The 22,500-nt window shown below is 43.8% G+C and overlaps 1 protein-coding gene across 4 annotated transcripts in view; it reads right to left on the bottom strand.

The window, feature by feature from the left end:
* The window catches only part of LOC143039506 (cell adhesion molecule Dscam2-like), a 1,807,148-nt gene that overhangs the window by 1,307,211 nt on the left and 477,437 nt on the right, over window positions 1–22,500 (bottom strand). The gene's annotated exons all lie outside the window — the stretch shown is intronic.

Genomic DNA, 22,500 nt, shown 5'->3' with positions numbered 1-22,500 from the left:
ATGTACAAAGGAGAGGGAGGAGCAAGGGGAAGAAGAGAGGAAGGAGGGAAAGAGGAAGGGGAAGAGAAAGGAAAGAGATAAGGAAGAAGAAGAGAGGAGTGCGAAGAGGAGGGTAAAAAGGGGTGGGGGAGAGAACGAGGTGGAAGAAGAAGAAGGGGAGGAGGAGGAGGAGTAGAAAGAAGAGGAGGAGGAGGAAGAAGGAGGAGGAGGAGGAAGAAGAGAAGGAGGAGGAGGAGGAGGAGGAGAAGGAGGAGGAGGAAAAGTTTGAGTTTTGAAGAAAGACAAGAATAAGGAAGCAGAGAAAATAACGTCTATAGAAGAGTAAAAAAAAAAAAAGTATTGGTGGTATCCTTGTGGTGGTGCCGGTGTTGTTGTTGTTGTTGTTGTTGTCATTGTTGTTGCTGTTTTTGTTGTTGTTGTTAATGGTGTTGTGGTTATTGCTGTTGTTGTGGTTATTGCTGTTGTTGTGGTTATTGATATTGCTGTTGTTATTGTGTTTATTGCTGTTGTCGTAGTTAATCCTGTTGTGGTTATTGTTGTTATGGTTATTGCTGTTGTGGTTATTGTTGTTGTTGTTGTTTTGTTGTTATTGTTGTTTTAGTTGTTGGTCGTCGTGGTGGTAGTGGTGGTAGTGGTACTGGTATTGCAATTGTTGCTGCTGATGCCGTAGACGTTGGTGACATCATTGTTGCTGTTAGCACCATGGTGGTATCAACGTGACCACCAGAGACCAAAGCCTCAGAGGGCAGAGACGCCGGTGCTGATGCGCCGCGTCAGCGTGACCGACCGTAAGGGCCGTTCTTGGAGTACACGTTCTTAGCGGCCCCAAGCCGGTGGCTCTTCGTGGACCTCGAGGGCCGTTCCCGGAAACGGCGTCTTTCTTCGGGAGAGTCTGCCTTGTGGAGGGAAGGTCTTGGAGGGCCGTCCGGGAGGGACGAAAGAAGATCAAGGAAGAGAAGGAGACCGTGAACTAGATATCACAGGGAGTGAGTGAGGGAGTGAGGGAGTGAGGGAGTGAGGGAGGAAGGGAGAAGAACGGTTGAGAGGATCAAAAGAAGTGGAAAGGATGGACTGAGGGATCAAGGGTTGAAAGGAGGTTAGGTTACAGGGGGAAAGGAGAGGAAAGGAGGGGAGGCGAGGGGTAAGAAAGGGTGGAGGGGAAGGGAAGGGAAAGGAAGAAAGGGTAAGAAAAAGGGTAACGGAAGGAAAGGGAAAGGGAACGAAAGGAAACTGAAGGGTAAAGGAAATAAAGCAAAGGTAAGTGAAGGAAGGGGAGGGAGAGGGAAGCGAAGAGAGGGAAAGGTAAGGCAACGAATGAGAAGGAAAGGAGTGGGGAAATGAGGGGAAGTGAGATGAATGTAGGGGAGAAGGAGAAGGAAGATGAGGAGGAATACGAGGAGCAAAAGGAAGAAGAACAGGTCAAGGAGGAGGAGGAGGAGGAGAAAAAGGAAGAGAATGAGAAGAAAAAGGAAAAGGAAGAGGAAGAGATGGAGGAGGAGGAAGAGGAGTAGGTGAAGGAGAAGGATGAGTAGGAGGAGAAATAGGTGAAGACGAAGGAGAAAAAGGAGGTAAAAGAAGAGGAGAAAAAGGAGGTAAAAGAGGAAGAAAAGGAGAGAGAAGAATAGGAGAAGTATGCGAACAAAGGGGAGAAGGAGCAGAAAGAAAACAGAAGGAGAACGGTACGCATAAAGATATGAACTAAAATGAAAAAAAAATTAAAAGAAAATCTCAGATGACTCCTCGACCCTAGAGTCCTCGGCCTTGGAGTTCGATACTTCAAGGGTCAAAGCGCCCCTCATTACGGACTCCTCCCACTCCACACACCGCCCTGGCGAGAGTAGTACCTCCTTCAACAGGTAAATTGGATGTAATTCAATAACAACCATGAGCATAGTCTCGGTCTGTATGGTGAACATCTTTTATGACAAGCTGATACTCTCGGGCCAAGCTGTCGTCTGAATTGACGAAATAATGATGATGATGATGACGATGACGATGACGACGGCGACGGCGACGATGATGATGATGATACTCTCGGGCCAAGCTGTCGTCTGAATTGACGAAATAATGATGATGATGATGACGATGACGACGGCGACGGCGACGATGATGATGATGATACTCTCGGGCCAAGCTGTCGTCTGGATTGACGAGATAATGATGATGATGATGATGATGATGATGATGATGATGATGATGATGATGATGATGATGATGATGATGATGATGATGATGATGATGATGATGATGATGATGATGATGACGACGACGACGATGATGATGATGATGAAGACGACGACGATGACGATGATGGTGATGATGATTACGACGACAACGACGACAACGACAACGACAACGACGACAACGATAACGACAACGACGACGACGATAACGACAACGACGACGACGATGAAGACAAAGACAACAGAGGATCCAACCTAACCCTACCTCCCACCTCACTCTCCCACATCACACCCAACTCTCCATTTTTTTGATGAAGGAGACTTCCACAAGAAGATTCCATTCGTCTGGGCAGAACCCTCGTCTCTCCCGACCAGATCGTTTGAATTTAGAAAAAGTTATTTTCATCAAATAGACTCATAAGAAACCAATTTGTATTGTAAACTTATACAGTGGAACGATTTTGTATGATTACTTAATCCAGTTCAAAAAATGTACATTAACTAAACATCGAAACTCGGTACGAATATACATGTACACACACACACACACACACACACACACACACACACACACACACACACACACACACACTGAAGATGTTGTAATAGACGAAAACAGTTAGTATTCCAAACTTTAATTTTCCTGTGGTTTCGGCATGAACATGTATGTATATATATTATATATATATATATCTAAGCCATAGAAAGGGCTGAGGACTTTTATCAATATCATTGACTTAATCACTGAACTCTTAAGCACTTTGATTCTCAAGAGGTAATTATGCATACACACGCATTCGTACATTCAGGTGAATAGATGAATATATACATAGTGTGTGTGTGTGTGTGTGTGTGTGTGTGTGTGTGTGTGTGTGTGTGTGTGTGTGTGTGTGTGTGTGTGTGTGTGTGCGTGCGTGTGTGCGCGTGTGCGTCAACTCTACGTACGACCTTTTTATTCCCAATCATCCCGGATGATCTCGTCTTATATCTGTTCGTAATTGGAGTAGATATCTTCCATTATCCACAATCCATCCGGATGATGATGATGATGATGATGATGATGATGATGATGATGATGATGATGATGATGATGATGATGATGATGATGATGATGATGATGATGATGATGATGATGATGATGATGATGATGATGATGGTGATGATGATGATGATGATGATGATGATGATGATGGTGGTGGTGGTGGTGATGATGATGATGATGATGATGATGATGATGATGATGATGATGATGATGATGATGATGATGATGATGATGATGATGATGATGATGATGATGACGATGACGACGACGATGACGACGACGAAGACTATCTTCCTTCTTCCCTTGTGGTCTGCCTCCTCTTATGGGGTACTGACATCAAATCTTCCCCAGTCACTTTTAAAAGGACCTTGCCGAAACCCCTACGGATAAGAGTCACACAGGTTTCTTTTTATGGTTATAGGGAGGGTAGGGGAGGGAGCGAGAAAGGGGGAAAGAGGGGATGGGGAGGGAAGGGGATGGAAAGGGAGGGGATGGAGGGGAAGGGAAGGAGGGAGGAAGGGGGAGGGAGGGAGAAAGGGGAGAGAGGGAGGAAGGAGAGGGAGGGAGGAAGGAGAGGGAGGAAGGAGAGGGAGGTAGGGAGGAAGAGGGAGGGATGGGAAGGAGGAGGAAGGAAGGGGGAGGGAGGGGAGGGGAGGGAGGTGAGGAGGGAAGGAGGGGAGGGAGGATGAGGGGAGGGGAGAGATAGAAGGAGGAAGGAGAGGGAGGAAGGAAGGGGAGGTAGGGAGGAAGAGGGAGGGATGGGAAGGAGGAGGAAGGAAGGGGGAGGGAGGGCAGGGGGAGGGAGGATGAGGGGAGAGGAGAGATAGAGGGAGGGGAGAGGGAGAGAAGAAGGAAGGGGGAAGGGGGAGAGATGGAGGGAGGGGGAGAGATGGAGGGAATGAGACGGAGGGAGGTAAGGAGGTACTGTAGATAGGTAAGCAGAGTGATAGGTAAGCATTAAGGTAAGTAGGTAAATAGTGATCTATGGGAAGACCCGAGGAGCGATGCCTGCAATCGTGGGGCTGCGGTTTTACACGCAGTGAAACTCTTAGAAGTAATCATTACTCACCCTCCCGTACTGTGTGATACTTTTCTTTTTTATTCTGGCTGCCGTCAGACGATTTTATTTAGCATCTTGGTAAGGGTGAACTTCAATCCAACACACGCGCACACGCACACACACACACACACACACACACACACACACACACACACACACACATAGAAAGAATATAAAGAGCAACAACAAAACTGGCACAAACTCTTTCCAAAATTACATATGAACAAAGATAGTCCAAATTAGAATTACCAACTCTGGAACATAGAAGGAAAAGAGGAGACCGACTATCTATAAAATTGTGAAAGGAATGGAAATCTTACATAAGAATGATTTATTGAAATGGGACCATGGAAAAACAAGAGGACACGAAAAGAAAATAAAAAAAATAAATTACAGAAGAGATCTGAAAAAAAATAGCTTTCCACACAGAGTGATAGATACCTGGAACAAATTAGACAAAGAAACAGTGTGTGCAAACACTATTCAAGATTTAAAAAAAAAAAAAAAACTTGATGCTGAAAGATACAAAGACGGGTCACCACGAGCATAGCTCCCTTCCCGTACGATACAAATAGGTAAATACATACGCACACAAACACACACACACACACACACGCACACACATACACACACACAATACATCACAATATACTTAATCCTTTCAAAGCACCACGCACAGATATAAACACAGTCCCATACTTTATATTGTACACTTATTAAACAACATCTAATCCAAACATCATATTAACACTAAGACGCATCTATCATGTTGTATATATTTGTGCAGTGTACAATCACTTCGGGAACATAATATGTACAGGTAATTACTTATTATGTACCATCTATGTTAATCCCTCTTAATATGTGTATTTTCAGCCTTCGGCTGCCATATTTTCAGTAAACCGTTTATTATTAATTAATTAATCATTATTATCATTATCATTATTACTACTACTACTACTACTTCTACTACTACTACACACACACACACACACACACACACACACACACACACACACACACACACACACACGTATTCTCAAAACAAGCACGATTAATGAATATCTCGTCGAGTTTTTATTTCTTTTAACTTCTCTCTCATATCTCTTAATCTATCTATTTCTCTTGAGTTCATCATTTCTCTTAAGTTTATTGTCTTGATTTCTCTCTCATTTCTCTTAATCTCTTTATTTCTCTTGAGTTCTATTTCTCTTGAGTTTAATATTTCTCTTTTCTCTAATATTTCTCTTAATCTCTTTATTTCTCTTGAACTTATTATTTCTCTTGACTTCTCTCTCATTTCTCTTAACCTCTTTCTCTTGGGTTTATCATTTCTCTTGGGTCACTGGGATTGCTCGTAGGTGTGGTTACACTTCACGCAATAAGAAACGACACAATAGGAGAAAGTTTCATTAGTTTAACTACACTTCGGCCTCCTCGAATTATACAGGGTGTCTCAAAAGCCGCTATCTGTTTTGAGCCAGTGTGATTCACCATGGTCTTGGATCACGTGTTGGACTCGTGATCGACAGCTATTTCACTCCCGGAAGAGAGTTCAGAGCTCATATATGACTGATCTATGGATAATGCTGTGACCTTACACACACACACACAACACACACACACACATCCAACTCCCCGCCCACGATAGTTGGAGTAACGACTCGCAGTGCAGCGATACTGAAATTATTTCAGCCCTGGGCGGGATTCGAACCCGTACCAACGTAATGGCAGCCGGGAACACTACCACTGCGCCGTCGAGGTCATGTGCTTCATCTTGTGTGTTTACCTTATGATAAATGAGTAGACCACTTCTAAAGTGCTCTACAATTCCTAACAGTGACTGTCATCTGCCCCAGCAGTACCCAAAACAGCTAAGGCAAAGGTGACGACTTCGGTTGCGTATACTCCTAACCGCTTTAACCGTCAAAAGGGGCTATCACACTGGGATATTTTTTCTCCGACATCCTACCTCCAACCTTCATTCGAATTACTAAACTATGACTTTGCTTACAGAACTCTAGACTTCTCAAAGAATATCTCAACAGTATGTCTAACATTCGTATAGGTTTGATATCTCTTCGTTATTCATTCAGCTTTGCTACATGTGACGTATAGATAATTTGATATTTGAAAATTTGAAAATTCAAATATCGTAACCGAAGTCGTTTTAACTCAAACGAACGCTCAGTTGTCGCTGCTGGCGAAGTCCGTGGAACTAGCCGAGTATGATAACCCTTAAAACACGCACTAACAACATGAAAACCAATAGACAACAGAATGAAAAGAAAATCATAATATGCGAACGGATCACTAGAATACCCAGAAGCATCAAACCACGCGGTAAAGAACCAGGGTCAACAGCCCGTGGCTGAGAAAAGGAAAATAATGATGACGATAATAATGACAGAATCTTACCTGAAGCACTGTCCTCTACCACTACAATGGAATTGCTGGATCATACCTGCGAAAACAAAAAGAGAAAAAGTCTTTAAACAAAAAGGCATTTGCGATATTGCTGACAAATGTTCCTGACACAGGGAAATAAAGTATTATACTTGTTGTTTAGTGTATGGCAAAAGTGCAAGTTATCTACCTGTACCTTCTAGTTTGTTAATCAATTTATGACCGCATTTATTTTGAAGGTTATGCACACACGCACATGTACACACACACACACACACACAGATACACGACTCGGTGGCGGATTGGTAAAGCACTGGCCTCACAAGCCAGAGAACCGGGGTTCGATTCCCCGGCCGGGCGGAGACAAGTTGGGTTTGTCTCCTTTCACGTGTAACCCCTGTTCACCTAGCAGTGAGTAGGTACGGGACGTTAGTCATGGAGTTGTGACCTTGCTGCACCGGTGTGTGGTGTGTGAGTGGTCTCAGACCTACCCAGAGATCGACAAATAATGAGCTCTGAGCTCATTGCCGTAGGGTGGTGTCTGGCTGTCTCGACAGAGACTGCAGCAGATCCGAGATCCGAGGTGAATACACACACACACACAATTCCATGTAGGGGTGCACCAGATTGATGTGTCCCCACAAACCTTCACACAGTTCTGCTGTAGTGATAGACCTTAATCTCAAGCACAAACTGAAATGCAGGCGACACAGCACAGAGTAAAGGCGGACTCCCTGTTGCTGAATTGAAGTAGAGTTTGAACTTCTCTTTCATTGAAATGATGAGTCAGTACATGTAGAAGCATTTCAAGTGAGAAAGAAGTTCAGACAGTATATCAGTTCAGCAACAGGAAGTCTGCCTTTGTTCTGTGCTGCGTCGCCTGTGTCGCCTGCGTCACCTGTCTCGCCTGTGTCGCCTGCGTCACCTGTCTCGCCTGCGCTGCCTGTGTCGCCTGCGTCTCTTGTGTCGCCTGCGCCACCTATGTCGCCTGCGCCACCTATGTCGCCTGCGCCACCTATGTCGCCTGCGTCTCTTGTGTCGCCTGCGCCACCTATGTCGCCTGCGTCTCTTGTGTCGCCTACGCCGCCTATGTCACCTGTGTCACCTCCGCCGCCTGCGTCGACTGTGTCGCCTGCGCCACCTATGTCGCCTGCGTCTCTTGTGTCGCCTGCGCCGCCTGCGCCGCCTATGTCACTTGTGTCACCTCCGCCGCCTGCGTCGCCTGCGTCGCCTGCGTCCCCTATGTCACCTGCGTCGCCTGCGTCTCATTTTGCGCTCAGGCTAACGGGGCAAAACAGCTAATCTATGACGTTCCGGTGCCAGCGTCATCTTGGTAATGGCAGAGGAGACTGATGACAAATAACGAGTTGGTCGGAGACCCACAAAACATGGAGGCAAGAACCGGACCATGGAGGGCGAACAGACACACGAACGCACGCACATATACACGCGATGCACACACAAACACACACACACGCCCACAAACACACACACATTCATTATGTTATTGATTCATGTTCTATATCGAAAGCATAATAATCTTTATCCTATTCATCAGAAATAATGGAGGTTTGTGGAATGAAAGGAGAATATTTTTTAGCTCGATAATGAAAAATATATATATATACATAGATAATATTGAAACATCTGACAGAATGGAAAAAGACAGAGCGTTTTTTCCTTCTTTTTCTTTATTTTCTTCTTTTGTATCCACCCAATAAAAAGTCTTAGTCTAGCCAACACGAACACAGGTTCATTATCTTCCTCGTTTATCAAAGGAATTCTTGTTGAAGTTTAGCCCAAAGAAATCCTGTGCAGGCTCCCACGAATCGGTTCTGAATCTCCTTTCTGCCTGTGTTTTGTAGTTGTTAAGCAAGAGGGACCTAACTGGCGGGACGTACATTAACTAGTATAGAATAAAGAAACTTTAACAGCATCTTAAGACGTGATGAATGACAGAAGGCTTTAGGAGTCACAGTATAAATAGATTATTTCATTTGTAATTTCATCTATTTTCATTTAATCTTACATCTTTTTCGATCCTTACCAAAGTACTGGTGGTGTCTCATCCCATGATTTCAGGGGTACCTCTCAAGACAGAAAGAGACCAAAACTTAAAACCATTGTCCTACTGTCTGTTATTTTTAAAAATGTAACTTTCTGACACACCTATTTTGTTAAATGAATATTAAACTGTTCCTTTCAAACTGTAAGGTGAGACAACACCAATGCTTTAGTAACGCGCGCGTGCATGTGTGTGTGTATGTGTGTCTGTATGTGTGTGTGTGTGTGTGTGTGTCTGTGTGTGTGTGTGTGTGTGTGTGTGTGTGTGTGTGTGTGTGTGTGTGTGTGCGTTCGTGTGTGTGTGTGTGTGTGTGTGTGTGTGTGTGTATGCGTTCGTGTGTGTGTGTGTGTGTGTGTGTGTGTGTGTGTGTGTGTGTGCGCGCGTTCGTGTGTGTGTGTGTGTGTGTGTGTGTGTGTGTGTGTGTGTGTGTGTGTGTGTGTGTGTGTGTGTGTGTGTCTGTGTGCGTGCGTGTATGTGTGTGTGTTTGTGTATGTGTGTGCGTTCGTGCATGTGCGTGCGTTCGTGCGTGTGTGTGTGTGTGTGTGTGTGTGTGTGTGTGCGTGTGTGTGTGTGTGTGTGTGTGTATGTGTGTATGTGTGTGTGTGTGTGTGTGTGTCTGAGTGTGTGTGTCTCTGTGTGTGTCTGTGTGTGTGTGTGTGTGTGTGTGTGTGTGTGTGTGTGTGTGCGTGCGTGTGTGTGCGTGTGTGCGTGTGTGTGTGTGTGCGTGTGTGTGTGTGTGTGTGTGCGTGTGTGTGTGTGTGTGTGCGTGTGTGTGTGTGTGTGTGTGTGTGTGTGTGTGTGTGTGTGTGTGTGTGTGTGTGTGTGTGTGTGTGTGTGTCTTTGGATCGCGTGTTGGACTCGTGATCGACAGCTATTTCCCTCCCGGAAGAGAGCTCAGAGCTCGTATGACCGATCTATGGGTAATGCTATGACCTTACACACACACACACACACACACACACCCAACTCCCCGCCCACGAGAGTCGGAGTAACGACCCGAAGCGCAGCGATACCGAAATAATTTCGGCCCTGGGCAGGATTCGAACCAGGTACTGCCGCACCTCCGTACTGGCAGTCCAGTACTCTATCAACCGCGCCACCGAGTCGTGTGCGTGCGTGTGTGTGTGTGTGTGTGTGTGTGTGTGTGTGTGTGTGTGTGTGTGTGTGTGTGTGTGTGTGTGTGTGTGTGTGTGTGCGCGCGCGTTCGTGGTGTGTGTGTGTGTGTGTGTGTGTGTGTGTGTGTGTGTGTGTGTGTGTGTGTGTGCGTGTGCGAGCGCGCACGCGCGAGTCTACTTCATACGTGAATATCTTTAAGATTAGGACTATTAAAACATTAAGCCTCCCAACACCAAAAGCCCACGAGATGGCTCACAGGACTTCGTAATTCACTTTGTTTATAATCAATTCATTATAAATTCAAAATTAATGAAAAACAAACGAACACTTCTGCTTCCTCGAGTCTAATGAGATCGAAATCATTCTCGAAATTCAGCTTAAATCTTTTAAGAGTCGAGTATATACACTTCCCTCTAACTTCAAACACCAGGAATCTTTCTTCCTTGCCTAAGCTCTCAAACAGAAGGTCGAGTTAAGTGTCATCCAGAAGGCATTTTACGCTTCCCTCGAGGGATATCAGGCTTATGATAATACATTTCAACTACAAAAATCTAACTCAGACTGATAAAACCTTCATCAAACTCGAACCATCACCGACACTTGGATGTTCATTGTCATCGATGATTTCAAAAGTTCACTGAGTTCAGAATCACGAACCTGAGTTTGTACTCCTTAACATGACTCCTAGATTCATCTATAAACACGTATAGAAATCTACATTGAACAAGTGTTCCAAGGCTTGGTACAGATGTTCAAAAACAAACACCTTTTTTGATTAAAGCAAACTACAGATGTTAAAAAAACACCTTTTTTGATTAAAGCAAACTACAGTTGTTCAAAAAAAAAAATTCTTTGATTAAGGCAAAAGGCGAACTATAGATGTTCAAAAAACAAACACCTTTATTGATTAAAGCAAACTACAGATATTCAAAAAACAAACGCCTTCTTTGATTAAAGCAAACTACAGATGTTAAAAAAAAAAACCTTTTTTGATTAAAGCACACTACAGATGTTCAAAAAACAAACACCTTTTTTATCAAAGCAAACTACAGGTGTTTAAAAAACAAACACCTTCTTTGATTAAACGAAACTACAGATGTTCAAAAAACAAATATATTTTTTTATCAAACCAAACTACATTCACTCATCATCATTAGTTTAACTCACCCCAGATGGTTTGTATTCATAAAACTTTTTTTTCCCATACAACGGGTTTCCCAGACCCCAAATTTAAAAGACCTACAACAGAATAATGTATATTTAAGATTTACAAATATATCTGCCTGTCAGAATTGGTATCACAAAACTTCAAAATTATTACGGATAATATACATCGACTTCTCGCAGATTCCTTGGAGTGACCATTCGTTACCTGTCCCAACAGTCCCTACATTGCACAACACACAGGGCAAAGGTGACGGCTTCGGCCGCAGCTACTCAGCGCCTCCTGGCGTAATCTCCTCACCCTCTAGTTACTTGCTCATAGGAGAATCCTAACCCCTAGTAAGATCTAGGAACACAAAAGAAACATCTACTCTACTAAACTACATCTATTTTCTAGATACGAAAATATCCTCACTTCATCATTCATTACATCTGTCTTATCCCATTCATGATAACTTTCTTTCATCCCAAGTAAATCAGTCACGAAAATCTATATTCATATTGCTTACTCGAGGCTAGCGTGTCATTACGAATACGATACAATTACGTGATGTTATGATGAAACAAATCTCCTCTGTGAAAGCATTATAGTGTATTGCTCTGCAATACTCAGGCGACATTAAGTCATTGCTGTCGAATGCAGCATCTGACATTTGAATCATTTTAGGATTTAAATGAAATTAAATTTATTTCAAAACCTTATAAAAACCCTGTCCTGTAATTGATATGTTTTACGTGAAAATAACCTCGAATGGGAAGATGGTAGAAGATATATAAAAACTATTTTTGATACAGATGTAATGTGCTTGAAGTAAATTTATTTCAAATTTACTTATTTCAAATTTACTTACGGGAGACTTCGATTTATAGCTGCTTTGTCTCATATGAATATAGTTTTGAATTAGAAAATGACATAAAAGTTATAAAAACGTCATTTGTTAAAAACGCGATAATCCCTAGTACATGAATTTGTTTACATGATTGCTGACTGTGAGAAGGCGTGAAATTCGGTAAAACACGAAAACATCCCAAAGCTGCGCATCTCGTGATTACGCTTCTTTGAAACGACATTTTTATTTCATCAGTTCATGGTCAAATATCTCTATATCACATTTATGCTTGTGTTTAAATGAAAGCCAAACGCAATCATCCCTTTCATCGAAATTCTATTCATACCAAAATCGCACAAAATCAGACAATGTCGAAAATGATTGCTTGAGAGCTTTAGCAAGAGTATAGGAGTCAGTTTGCCATTTGACATCATAGGTCAACTCTTCAGTTACGAGAAGAACGGCCAGCCTGCCTACCTACCTACCTAACTACCTCCCTATATACCTACCTACCTTACTGCCTATCTACTACTATACTTACCTATCTACAGCACCTCCTTACCTTCCTACCTCCCCACCTACCTATGTACCTATCTTACTGGCTAACCATCTACCTACCTACTTTACTGCCTACCTACGACTCTACTTACCTATCTAAAGTACCTCCTTACCTCCCCACCTACCTACGTACCTATCTTACTGTCTGCTACCTATCTCCCTACCTACCTACCTACCTCCTTATCTACCTACCTATGCACCTACCTACCTACCTTACTGCCTACCTACCACTTTACTTACCTATCTACAGCACCTCTTTACCTCCCTACCTATGTACCCATTATACTGCCTGCCATCTACCTTCCTACTTACCTATCTACCTCCCTATCTACCTACCTACGTACCTATCTTACTGCCTAACCAACTACTTCCCTACCTACCTTCTTTCCTCACTACCTACTGAAAACAGAACTATTAACAAAATCACAAGTGCCTTCGACTAACTAGACCACCATTGTGAAATACAAGATCAGAGATTGTACAAAGGTACAGAAGCGCTGGTGAACAAGATTTCATAACAACCACCAACCCTCCCTCCCTCCCACCTCCCTCCACCTCTTCCCCTTCCCCTCCCTTCCTCCATACCTCTCTCCCAACTCCTCCCTGCCCCTTTCTCCATCGTCCCTCCACTTCCCACTCCATCTCTCCCCCTCCCTTCCTCCCCGTCCTTTTTTCCTCCCTCCCCTCTCCCCAGTCCCTCCCTCCCTCTTTCCATCCCTTCCTTCCACCCTCCTCATTTCCTCTCCCTTTCCTCCCTCCCTCCCTTCCTTCCACCCTGTTCATTTCCTCTCCCTTTCCTCCTTCCCTGACCCCTTCCCTCCCTCCCTCCCTCCCTTCCTTCCACCCTCCTCATTTCCTCTCCCTTTCCTCCTTCCCTCCCTCCTTCCTTCCCTCCCTCCCTCCTTCCCACCCTCCCTCCTTCCTTCCCTCACTCCCTCTCTCCTTCTTTCCCTCCCTCCCTCCACCCCTCCCAGGCGGAAGCGAGGGGACGTCGTGCTGGATGACGAAACCGTCCGTCCGTCCCCGTGAGGATCCATCACGGCCTCGACGACCTCGAGGGGGAGGGTGGGGGAGGGGGAAGGTGGGGGAGGGGGAGGGGGGAACCTCGCCATCAATTCCCCGAGTGATCCGGCTGGCTGTCTCACCCATCGACCCGGTTCCTCCCCCTTCCTCCTCCTCCTCCTTCTCCTCTTCTTTTTCCTCCTCTTCCTCCTTCCCCTCCTCCTCCTTCTCCCCTCTTCTCCCTCTCCTCCTCCTCCTACTCCTCTTCCTCTTCTTCCTTCTCCTTCTCTTTCCCCTCCTCTTCCTCCTTCCCCTCTTCCTCCTTCCCCTCTTCCTCCGTTCCCTCCTCCTCCTCCTTCTCCTCCTCCTTCTCCTCCTCCTCCTTTTCCTCCTTCCCCTCCTCCTTTTCCTTCTTCCCCTCTTCCTCCGTTCCCTCCTCTTCCTCCCTCTCCTCCTCCTCCTTCCCCTCCTCTTTTTCCTCCTCCTCCTTTTCCTTCTTCCCCTCCTCTTCCTCCTCCTCCTCCTCCACGTCCTCGTCCTCCAAGGTCAATCGCAAAGGGACGTCGACCTGGTCGTTCGTGTCTTCGACCTTCTGGTCAGTTGGAGATTACTTGCGATCGCTGGGCCCAACCCAAAGAGTCCATCTGAAGATACCTTATCTTTCTTTTATCTATTTTTATTTCTTTTGTTTATATATAGGCTACCCCTCCACGTGTAAGGGAAAAAAAAGCCTTTGGTATATATATGTTGTTTATATATCAACTTTAGAATAGATTAATTAATTCACCTATCTGTTTATCTATTCGTTTGCTTATTCTAACTTGTTCGTGTATTTGATTTTTTTTTTATTCATTTAACAACTAATTAATTCATTTATTCATTCATGTACTTGTTTAATTAAATTTACGAACTACAGCTCCTCTCCTGTCGGGTGGCACCTTTCATTTGTAGTCGGGCTGCCGTCATGTGATTTTATTCATATACTTGGCACCTAAAATCCCCCTCCCACTCCTCCTTCCCCCCCGGGGCCCCCTCCCCCCGATAACACCTCCCCCCCTCCCCTCCCCTCTCCTGTGGAAACTAAAAGAGTTTCTGTCTACTAAATCCTTTCTGACGCCTTTTTCTTCCATTTCATTCGCTTCCATTACATTCCCTTCGTTATCCGAGGCGCAGCAGACTATTTCGAAACAGAACCTCATCTCAGATAACCAGCGTTTCTATCCTTGGTGGAGTTTCAGACGCGGTGAAGAATAGCATACCTCGCCACCTTAACGGTGGTATTCTTAAAAAAAAAAATCTTTCCCTATATAAATCGTATATAAATCCTTGGAAGGGAAATATTTATATAAGGATTTTTTTTTTTTAGAATACCACCGTAAGAATCTTATGGCGGTATTCTAAAAAAAAAAAACTTACACAAATCTTATATAGATCCTTGGAAGAGAAAGATTTATATAAGGACAGAATTTTTTAAGAATTCCACCGCAGGAATCTTACGGTGGTATTCTTAAAAAAAAAAGCCTTTCCTTATATAAACCTTTCCCTTCCAAGGATTTATATAAGATTTATATAAGGAGAGATTTTTTTTAAGAATACAGCCGTAAGAATCCTACGCTGGTAGTCTTAAAAAATGAACCTTTCATTATATAAATCTTTCCCTTACAAGGACTTGTATAAGATTTGTACAAGATTTTTTTTTTTTTTAAGAATACCACCGTAAGTACCGGATGACAATCCCTCGTTCATTCTCTCTGTCGCCAGGCGATTTCATTCATCTCGGGGGGGGAACTCCTCGTCAGTGTTACTACCATCCTTCCAGGCACTCCAGATTAACTCCCCACCTACGGAAGCGCCGAAGAGAGGAATCGACTTGTCTGGTTCAAAGGACACGAGACTCTTCCAAAACGTTTGAAGACTTCTTCCAGGACCCAGAAGCCCTTCCACTTTCACTCAGCCCATCTTCAGAAAACCTGAATAAAGTTCTTCTGTGTCACAAAATAATATACACCAGACGCTCTTTCCAGGGAGCCTTCCAGTTCCGTGGACTAACACATGAGAACATAATGAAGGAGACTGCAAGAATTCTTCCAGGACCCAGAAGCCCTTCCACTTTCCCTCAGCCCAACTTCAGAAAACCTGAATAAAGTTTTTCGGTGTTAGAAAATAGTATACACCAGACGCTCTTTCCAGTAAGTCTTCCAGTTCCGTGGACTAACACATAAGAACATAATGAAGGAGACTGCAAGAATTCTTCCAGGACCCAGAAGCCCTTCCACTTTCACTCAGCCCAATTTCAGAAAACCTGAATAAAGTTCTTCTGTGTCACAAAATAATATACACCATATGCTCCTTCCAGTAAGTCTTCCAGTTCCGTGGACTAACACATAAGAACATAATGAAGGAGACTGCAAGAATTCTTCCAGGACCCAGAAGCCCTTCCACTTTGACTCAGCCCAACTTCAGAAAACCTGAATAAAGTTCTTCTGTGTCACAAAATAATATACACCAGACGCTCTTTCCAGGGAGCCTTCCAGTTCCGTGGACTAACACATGAGAACATAATGAAGGAGACTGCAAGAATTCTTCCAGGACCCAGAAGCCCTTCCACTTTCCCTCAGCCCAACTTCAGAAAACCTGAATAAAGTTTTTCGGTGTTAGAAAATAGTATACACCAGACGCTCTTTCCAGTAAGTCTTCCAGTTCCGTGGACTAACACATAAGAACATAAGAATAAAGGAGACTGCGAAGAGGCCATAAGGCCTACACTAGGCAGTTCCATGTCCATGACCACCTGTCATCCCCATCCAATAAGCTGTCTAACCGTTTCTTAAAACAGCCGATAGTTTTCAGCGCTCACTAAATGGTTACTAAGTCTATTCCATTTGTTGACCACCCTATTAGTAAACCAACTCTTGCCTGTCTCCTTCTCAAATCACTCTTTCTTTGGACACCAAAAAGGCACTGTACAGGGAAATAAATCCACTTGGACAAAATCTCATTTGATATTGAATGTGTCATCTGAGGCAAGATTCGTTTCGCACGTACCGACTTTTCGCCGTCCGCGACACGACGCGACGTCGTGCTCTCAACTAACCATGGGTGTCTATGGACGCTTTCATACGTCACGACCACGGCCACGTTTGAAAACGTCCTTACACACTCATATCTATTTGAGAGCACGACGTCGTGCCGTGGACGGCGAGCGGCGAAAAGTCGGTCCGTGTGAAAACAAGCCTAAGGGTACCCTCTTCCTGAGTAAAAACGCTCCTTTCATCGTTCAGTTCCTCTCTCCCGCTATTCGTAAGCATACATACATACATATACCAAGGCTTTTTCCCCTTCCAAGGGAGGTAGCCAAAAAGGGAAAGGCATAAAAACACTCCCACCCATTTCATCCCTAAATACACTCCACACCCCTCCCACCCTCCCGTAATCGCGAATGAAAATTATATTTATTTTATTTATTTTATTTTCACCTATCCATTTATTCATTTCATTTATAAATATGCATTTATCTATTTTATTTATCTGCCTATGCATTTATTTATTTTATGCATTACCCATGCATTTATCTATTCTATTTATATACCTATGCATTTATTTATTTATTTATTATTATCTATATTATTATAATTTATATTTATCTCTTTTATTTATTTATCATTATTATCATTTTTTCCGCATCCGACCTAGTTATGGACCAAAAGGTCTAATGTCGGCATGCTCCTCCTTTGTAATCCTTTGAGACAGAGAGTCTGCCAACGCACAGGGGCAATCTGTTCACAAAGTTTTACATATGAATGACTTCATGTCGGATCCGAAATATATCGACTCAAAAGATTTGTAAAAGAAGATTTGCAAAAAAAAAAAAAAAAAAAAAAAAGTAAAAAGACGTGTCAAAAAAGTATAATGACGTTTAAAAAAAAAAAAAAAAAAAAAAAAAAAAAAAAAAAAGGACAGGGGAAGGTACTCACTCTGACTTCAGCGAGAGCTGAGTCTTCAGCTCCTTCATGCGTCAGCAGAGGCTGAGAGATCTACTTAGCTAAGAAGACACCCTCTTTCCTCTCTCACTCTTGCACCCATTCCATATTAAAGACTTCAGCTACTCAAGAATCTCGAGGTGTTTGCTGTAGCAGGCATCAACACAAAATTACGTAAAATCTCTCTCTCTTAAAAAAAAAAAAAAAAAAAAAAAAGCGGGGGGGGAGAAGAACGAAGAGGAAGAGACCAAGGGAGTAAGAGTTTCTGGTTTCAACGAAGAAGGAGAGAGATTAATGGTTTTTAAGATTCATCAGCGTAAACTCGAGGGCCAGTTGGATAAACACGTAACCAAAATGGTGTAAGGCCTATCAGTTAATTAACTTGTCTGCGTGTTTGCCTGTTTACTTATCAAGTGATTGGTTTGTTTGTTCGCCAGCTTGTTTATTTGTTCGTGTTATTTATCAATCTCTTTCCAACTTCTTTTATGGATCGAAAGGATTCTTGTCGGTGTATTTTGCCTTATCAATCCATTGTGATAATCTTACAAGAGGAAAAAATAACTGGCATATTGTTAGATAAATAGTGATAATTTTCGGTAACGAAAAAAAAAGGGGAGAGAGAGGGGGTTAATTGGACGTCGAAGTTGTTACTATCGGGGAATGCCAGATTAATAAAAAATCACTTGATGTTTGATATAGCAAAGACTACAAAGACTGTCATACTCTCAAAGCCAAAGGATTACCTCAAAGCAGGAGTTTCCGTCTCCACAATCCCGTTTTCTAAACACACGGAGCTCATTTTAACATTAAACAGAAACGATGAGTGTCTACCACTGAGCGTCTACTAACTACCACTAACTACTTACTACCATTGAGCATCTACTAACTACCATTATCTTGTGAAACTGTGTGGTCCACAAATTGTGAACTACAGCCAAAATTTGGTATATTTGCAGGATCTTGATACGTATGACGTCACGTCATATAGTTTAGTTTAGAAAAACAAATTGTAGTTAAAAGCTGAGAAACTACCCTGGCTCCAAACGGACAATCATGTCGCCAGATGATTTTATTCGGCATAAAGGAGCCCCTCGTTAAAGCCACACATACAACTGGGAGCATAATGATCTCAAAATGCTCCCAGATAACCCTAAGATAATTCCAAATAAATACGTAATTACATAGTCCTCCCCAGTCATCAAAATAAATAGATAATAAATAAATAGATAAATAAATGAAATAGTATAATCACAAAATGCTCACTGGTAAACCAAAAATTCTTCCCACTAATTCCAAAATGTTCTCAGATAATTTTAATATGCTCCCCAATCAACCCGAAAATGCTCACACATATTCCTTTCCCCAAAACGTTCCCTTCCCCAAAACGTTCCCTTACCCAAAACGCTCCCTTCCCCAAAACGTTCCCTTCCCTAAAACGCCCCCTCACCCAAAACGTTCCCTTCTCCAAAACGTTCCCTTTCCCAAAACGTTCCCTTCCCCAAAACGTTCCCTTTCCCAAAACGTTCCCTTCCCCAAAACGCTCCCTTCCCCAAAAAATGTTCCCTTCCCCAAAACGTTCCCTTTCATTACCCCCATTAGGAAGCTTCGATTCATCGGATCCAGAACGTTTGCGCCCCGGCTTCATCTCCTGAAACGTTTCAGAGTTCAGCCAGAGCTCAGCGTCTCCCCATGGGAAGCGGAACAGGATTCCTGCATATCAGTTAGGGACCGGATATTGGTCAGGGACCAACAGCCGGATTAAAGGAACCCTGGACGGGGAGGAGGAGGGGAGGGGAGGGAGAGGGTGAGGAGGAGGAGGAGGGAAGGAGGAGTGTAGGAGGAGGGGAGGAGGACAGGAGGTAGGAGGGGAGAAGCGTAGAGAGAGGGAAAGGAAGAGAAAAGATTTTTTTTTGCAAATACAGTAAGTTATATGAATGCACGCGTTCTGAAGGTATATCAAAATTTCGAGAAGAACATTTTGGACAAGAGGAGAACAGAGGGAGGAGGGAGGAGGAGGGAGGAAGAGGGCAGGAGGAGAGGAGGTAGGAAGGGAAAAGAGGAGTGGGTGGGAAAGGAAGGGAAAAGAAAGCTTTGCATTTAAGTTATACGAATGCACGCGTTCTGAAGGTATATCAAAATTTCGAGAAGGACATTTTAGACAAGAGGAGGACAGAGGGAGGAGGGAAGAGGAGGGAGGAGGAGGGGAGGAAAAGAGGAGGTAGGAGAGGATAAGAGAAGAGGGAGGGAAATGAAGAGAAAAGAAAGCTTTGCATATAAATTATACGAATGCACACGTTCTGAAGGTATACAAAAATTTCGAGAAGAACATTTTGGACAAGGGGAGGACAGATTGAGGAGGGAGGAAGAAGGAAGGAGGAGAGGAGGTAGGAGGGGAGAGGAGGTAGGAGGGGAGAGGAGGTAGGAGGGGAGAAGAGGAGAGGGAGGGAGGGAAAGGAAGAGAAAATAAAGCTTTGCATTTAAGTTATCTGAATGCACGCGTTCTGAAAGTTTAACAAAATTTCGAGAAGAACATTTTGGACAAGAGGAGGACAGAGAGAGGAGGGAGGAAGAGGGGAGGGGAGAAGGTAGGAGGGGAGAAGAGGAGAGGGAGGAAAAGAGAGGTAATTTTTTTTATAAGTTATACGAATGCACACGTTCTGAAGGTATATCAAAATTTCGAGAAGAAAATTTTGTACAAGAGGACAGAGGGATATTTTCTCACAAAAGCCCACACAAATATCCTTCGCTCCCTCCCTACCTCGTCCTCCTCCTCCTCCTCCTCCTCCTCCTTTTCATCCACTGAATCTTAATCACCTGGCTCTCTATATCTCCATTCCTCCTCCTCCTCCTCCTCCTCCTCCAACCACCTCCTCTCTCTCCTTTCTTGCTTCGCTTCGCCTAGCCACGCTTCTCTTCGCTTCGCCGCCTCAAGCATGTTATCCATTCTCCAGCTGTGGGATTGATAGGATAGACGTGGATAGAATTTTAAGTCACGGAAAGGTTACAATGCAAGACTGGTGTTTGGAAGGCTTGGGGAGACATCAAACATTTTGGGAATAAAAGTAAAGTACGATTTTGGATTGATTGTAAAATAGACACGACGACCCCATCTATTTTATGTTGACAGAAAGTCGTAAGAAGTGGAAATATATAAAATCACGTGTGGGGAACTTTGAAATATATTTTACGTGTGATAATAGATTTGTTAATATTTTGTCTTCAAAAATTATCTTGCTATAGGCAAAAGTTAACTTTTGAGCCACCCTAGAGACGACTTGAGATGTTAGAAGAACAAGAGGAAGAAGAAAAAGAAGAAGAAGGTGAAGAAGGTGAAGAAGAAGAAAAAGAAGAAGAAGGTGAAGAAGAAGAAAAAGAAGAAGAAGGTGAAGAAAGTGAAGGAGAAGAAGAAGGTGAAGAAAAAGGTGAAGAAGAAGGTGAAGAAGAAAGCGAAGAAGAAAAAGAAAAAGAAAAAGAAGAAGAAAAAGAAGAAGAAAAAGAAGAAGGAGAAGATGAAGATGAGGAAAGGAGAAGAAGAAGAAGAAGAAGAAGAGGAAGAAGAAGAAGAAGAAGAAGAAAGGGAGCAGATGGAAGGGGAAGAAAGAAGATAGGAAATATATGGAGAGGGAAGAAAAGATGAAAAAGGAGACTGAGAGAGAGAGAGAGAGAGAGAGAGAGAGAGAGAGAGAGAGAGAGAGAGAGAGAGTGTGAGGGATCGAGAGAGAGAGAAAGAGAGAGTGAGGGAGCGAGAGAGAAGGAGGGAGAGAGAGGGAGAGGGAGAGAGAGAGGAGATAGAGAGAGAGAGGGAGAGGGAGGGAGGGAGAGAGAGAGGGAGAGAGAAAGAGAGAGGGAGGTAGAGAGAGAGAGAGAGAGAGAGAGAGAGAGAGAGAGAGAGAGAGAGAGAGAGAGAGAGAGGAAGAGAGAGAGAGGGAGGGAGGGCGGGAGAGGGAGACAGCGAGAGAGGGTGAGGGAGGGAAAAAGAGAGGGAGAGAGAGAGAGAGAGAGAGAGAGAGAGAGAGAGAGAGAGAGAGAGAGGGAGAGAGAGAGAGAGAAAGAGAGAGAGAGAGAGGGAGAGAGAGGTAGAGAGAGAGGGGAGAGAGAGGAGAGAGAGAGAGAGAGAGAGAGAGAGAGAGAGAGAGAGAGAGAGAGAGAGAGAGAGAGAGAGGAGAGAGAGAGAGGGGAGAGAGAGAGAGAGGGAGAGAGAGGAGAGAGAGAGAGGAGAGAGAGGAGAGAGAGAGAGAGAGAGAGAGAGAGAGAGAGAGAGAGAGAGAGAGAGAGAGAGAGAGAGAGAGAGAGAGAGAGAGAGAGAGAGAGAGAGAGAGAGAGAGAGAGAGAGAGAGAGGGAAAGAGGAGAGGATAGAGGAGTAGAGAGAAAAGGATAAGGGGGAAGTGAGAAGATGGACAAATAGAAAGAGGAGGAGAGAAAAGAAGAGAAGAGGGAAGAGGCAGAGAGGGAAGTGGAAGGAAGAGAAGAGGGAAGAGGAGAGGAGAAGAAAAAGGAAGAGGGAAAAGAGGAAAGACAAGTAGAAGAGAGGGAAGAGGAGAGGAGAAGAAATAAGAAGAGAGGAAAGACAAGTAGAAAAGAGAGAAGAGGAGAGGAGAGGAGAAGAAAGAGGAAGGGAGGAAAGAGAAGTAGAACGAAGGGAAGAAGAGAGGAAAACAGAGGAGAGAAAAGACAAGAGGAGAGGAGAGAGATGAAGAGAAGACGGAAGAGGAGAGGAGAGGAAAAAGGAGGTGAGGAAAGAGGTGAGGATGAGGAGAGAGAGAAAGAGAGAAGAGAGGCAGTGAGTGCCAGGATATACGTTATTGGCAACGAGAGCAATACTGAGCCACGGGGAGAGTTTGTTGCTGTTTGCTATTGCGCCTCTGTGTGTGTGTGTGTGTGTGTGTGTGTGTGTGTGTGTGTGTGTGTGTGTGTGTGTGTGTGTGTGTGTGTGTGTGTGTGTGTGTGTGTGTGTGTGTGTGTGTGTGTGTGTGTGTGTGTGTGTGTGTGTGTGTGTGTGTGTGTGTGTGTGTGTGTGTGTGTGTGTGTGTGTGTGTGTGTGTGTGTGTGTGTGTGTGTGTGTGTGTGTGTGTGTGTGTGTGTGTGTGTGTGTG

Source organism: Oratosquilla oratoria, chromosome 2 (assembly GCF_046742065.1).
Source record: "Oratosquilla oratoria isolate Oo_2021 chromosome 2, ASM4674206v1, whole genome shotgun sequence".
NCBI classification, from domain to species: domain Eukaryota; kingdom Metazoa; phylum Arthropoda; class Malacostraca; order Stomatopoda; family Squillidae; genus Oratosquilla; species Oratosquilla oratoria.
This window is presented reverse-complemented; position numbering and strand designations above follow the sequence as displayed.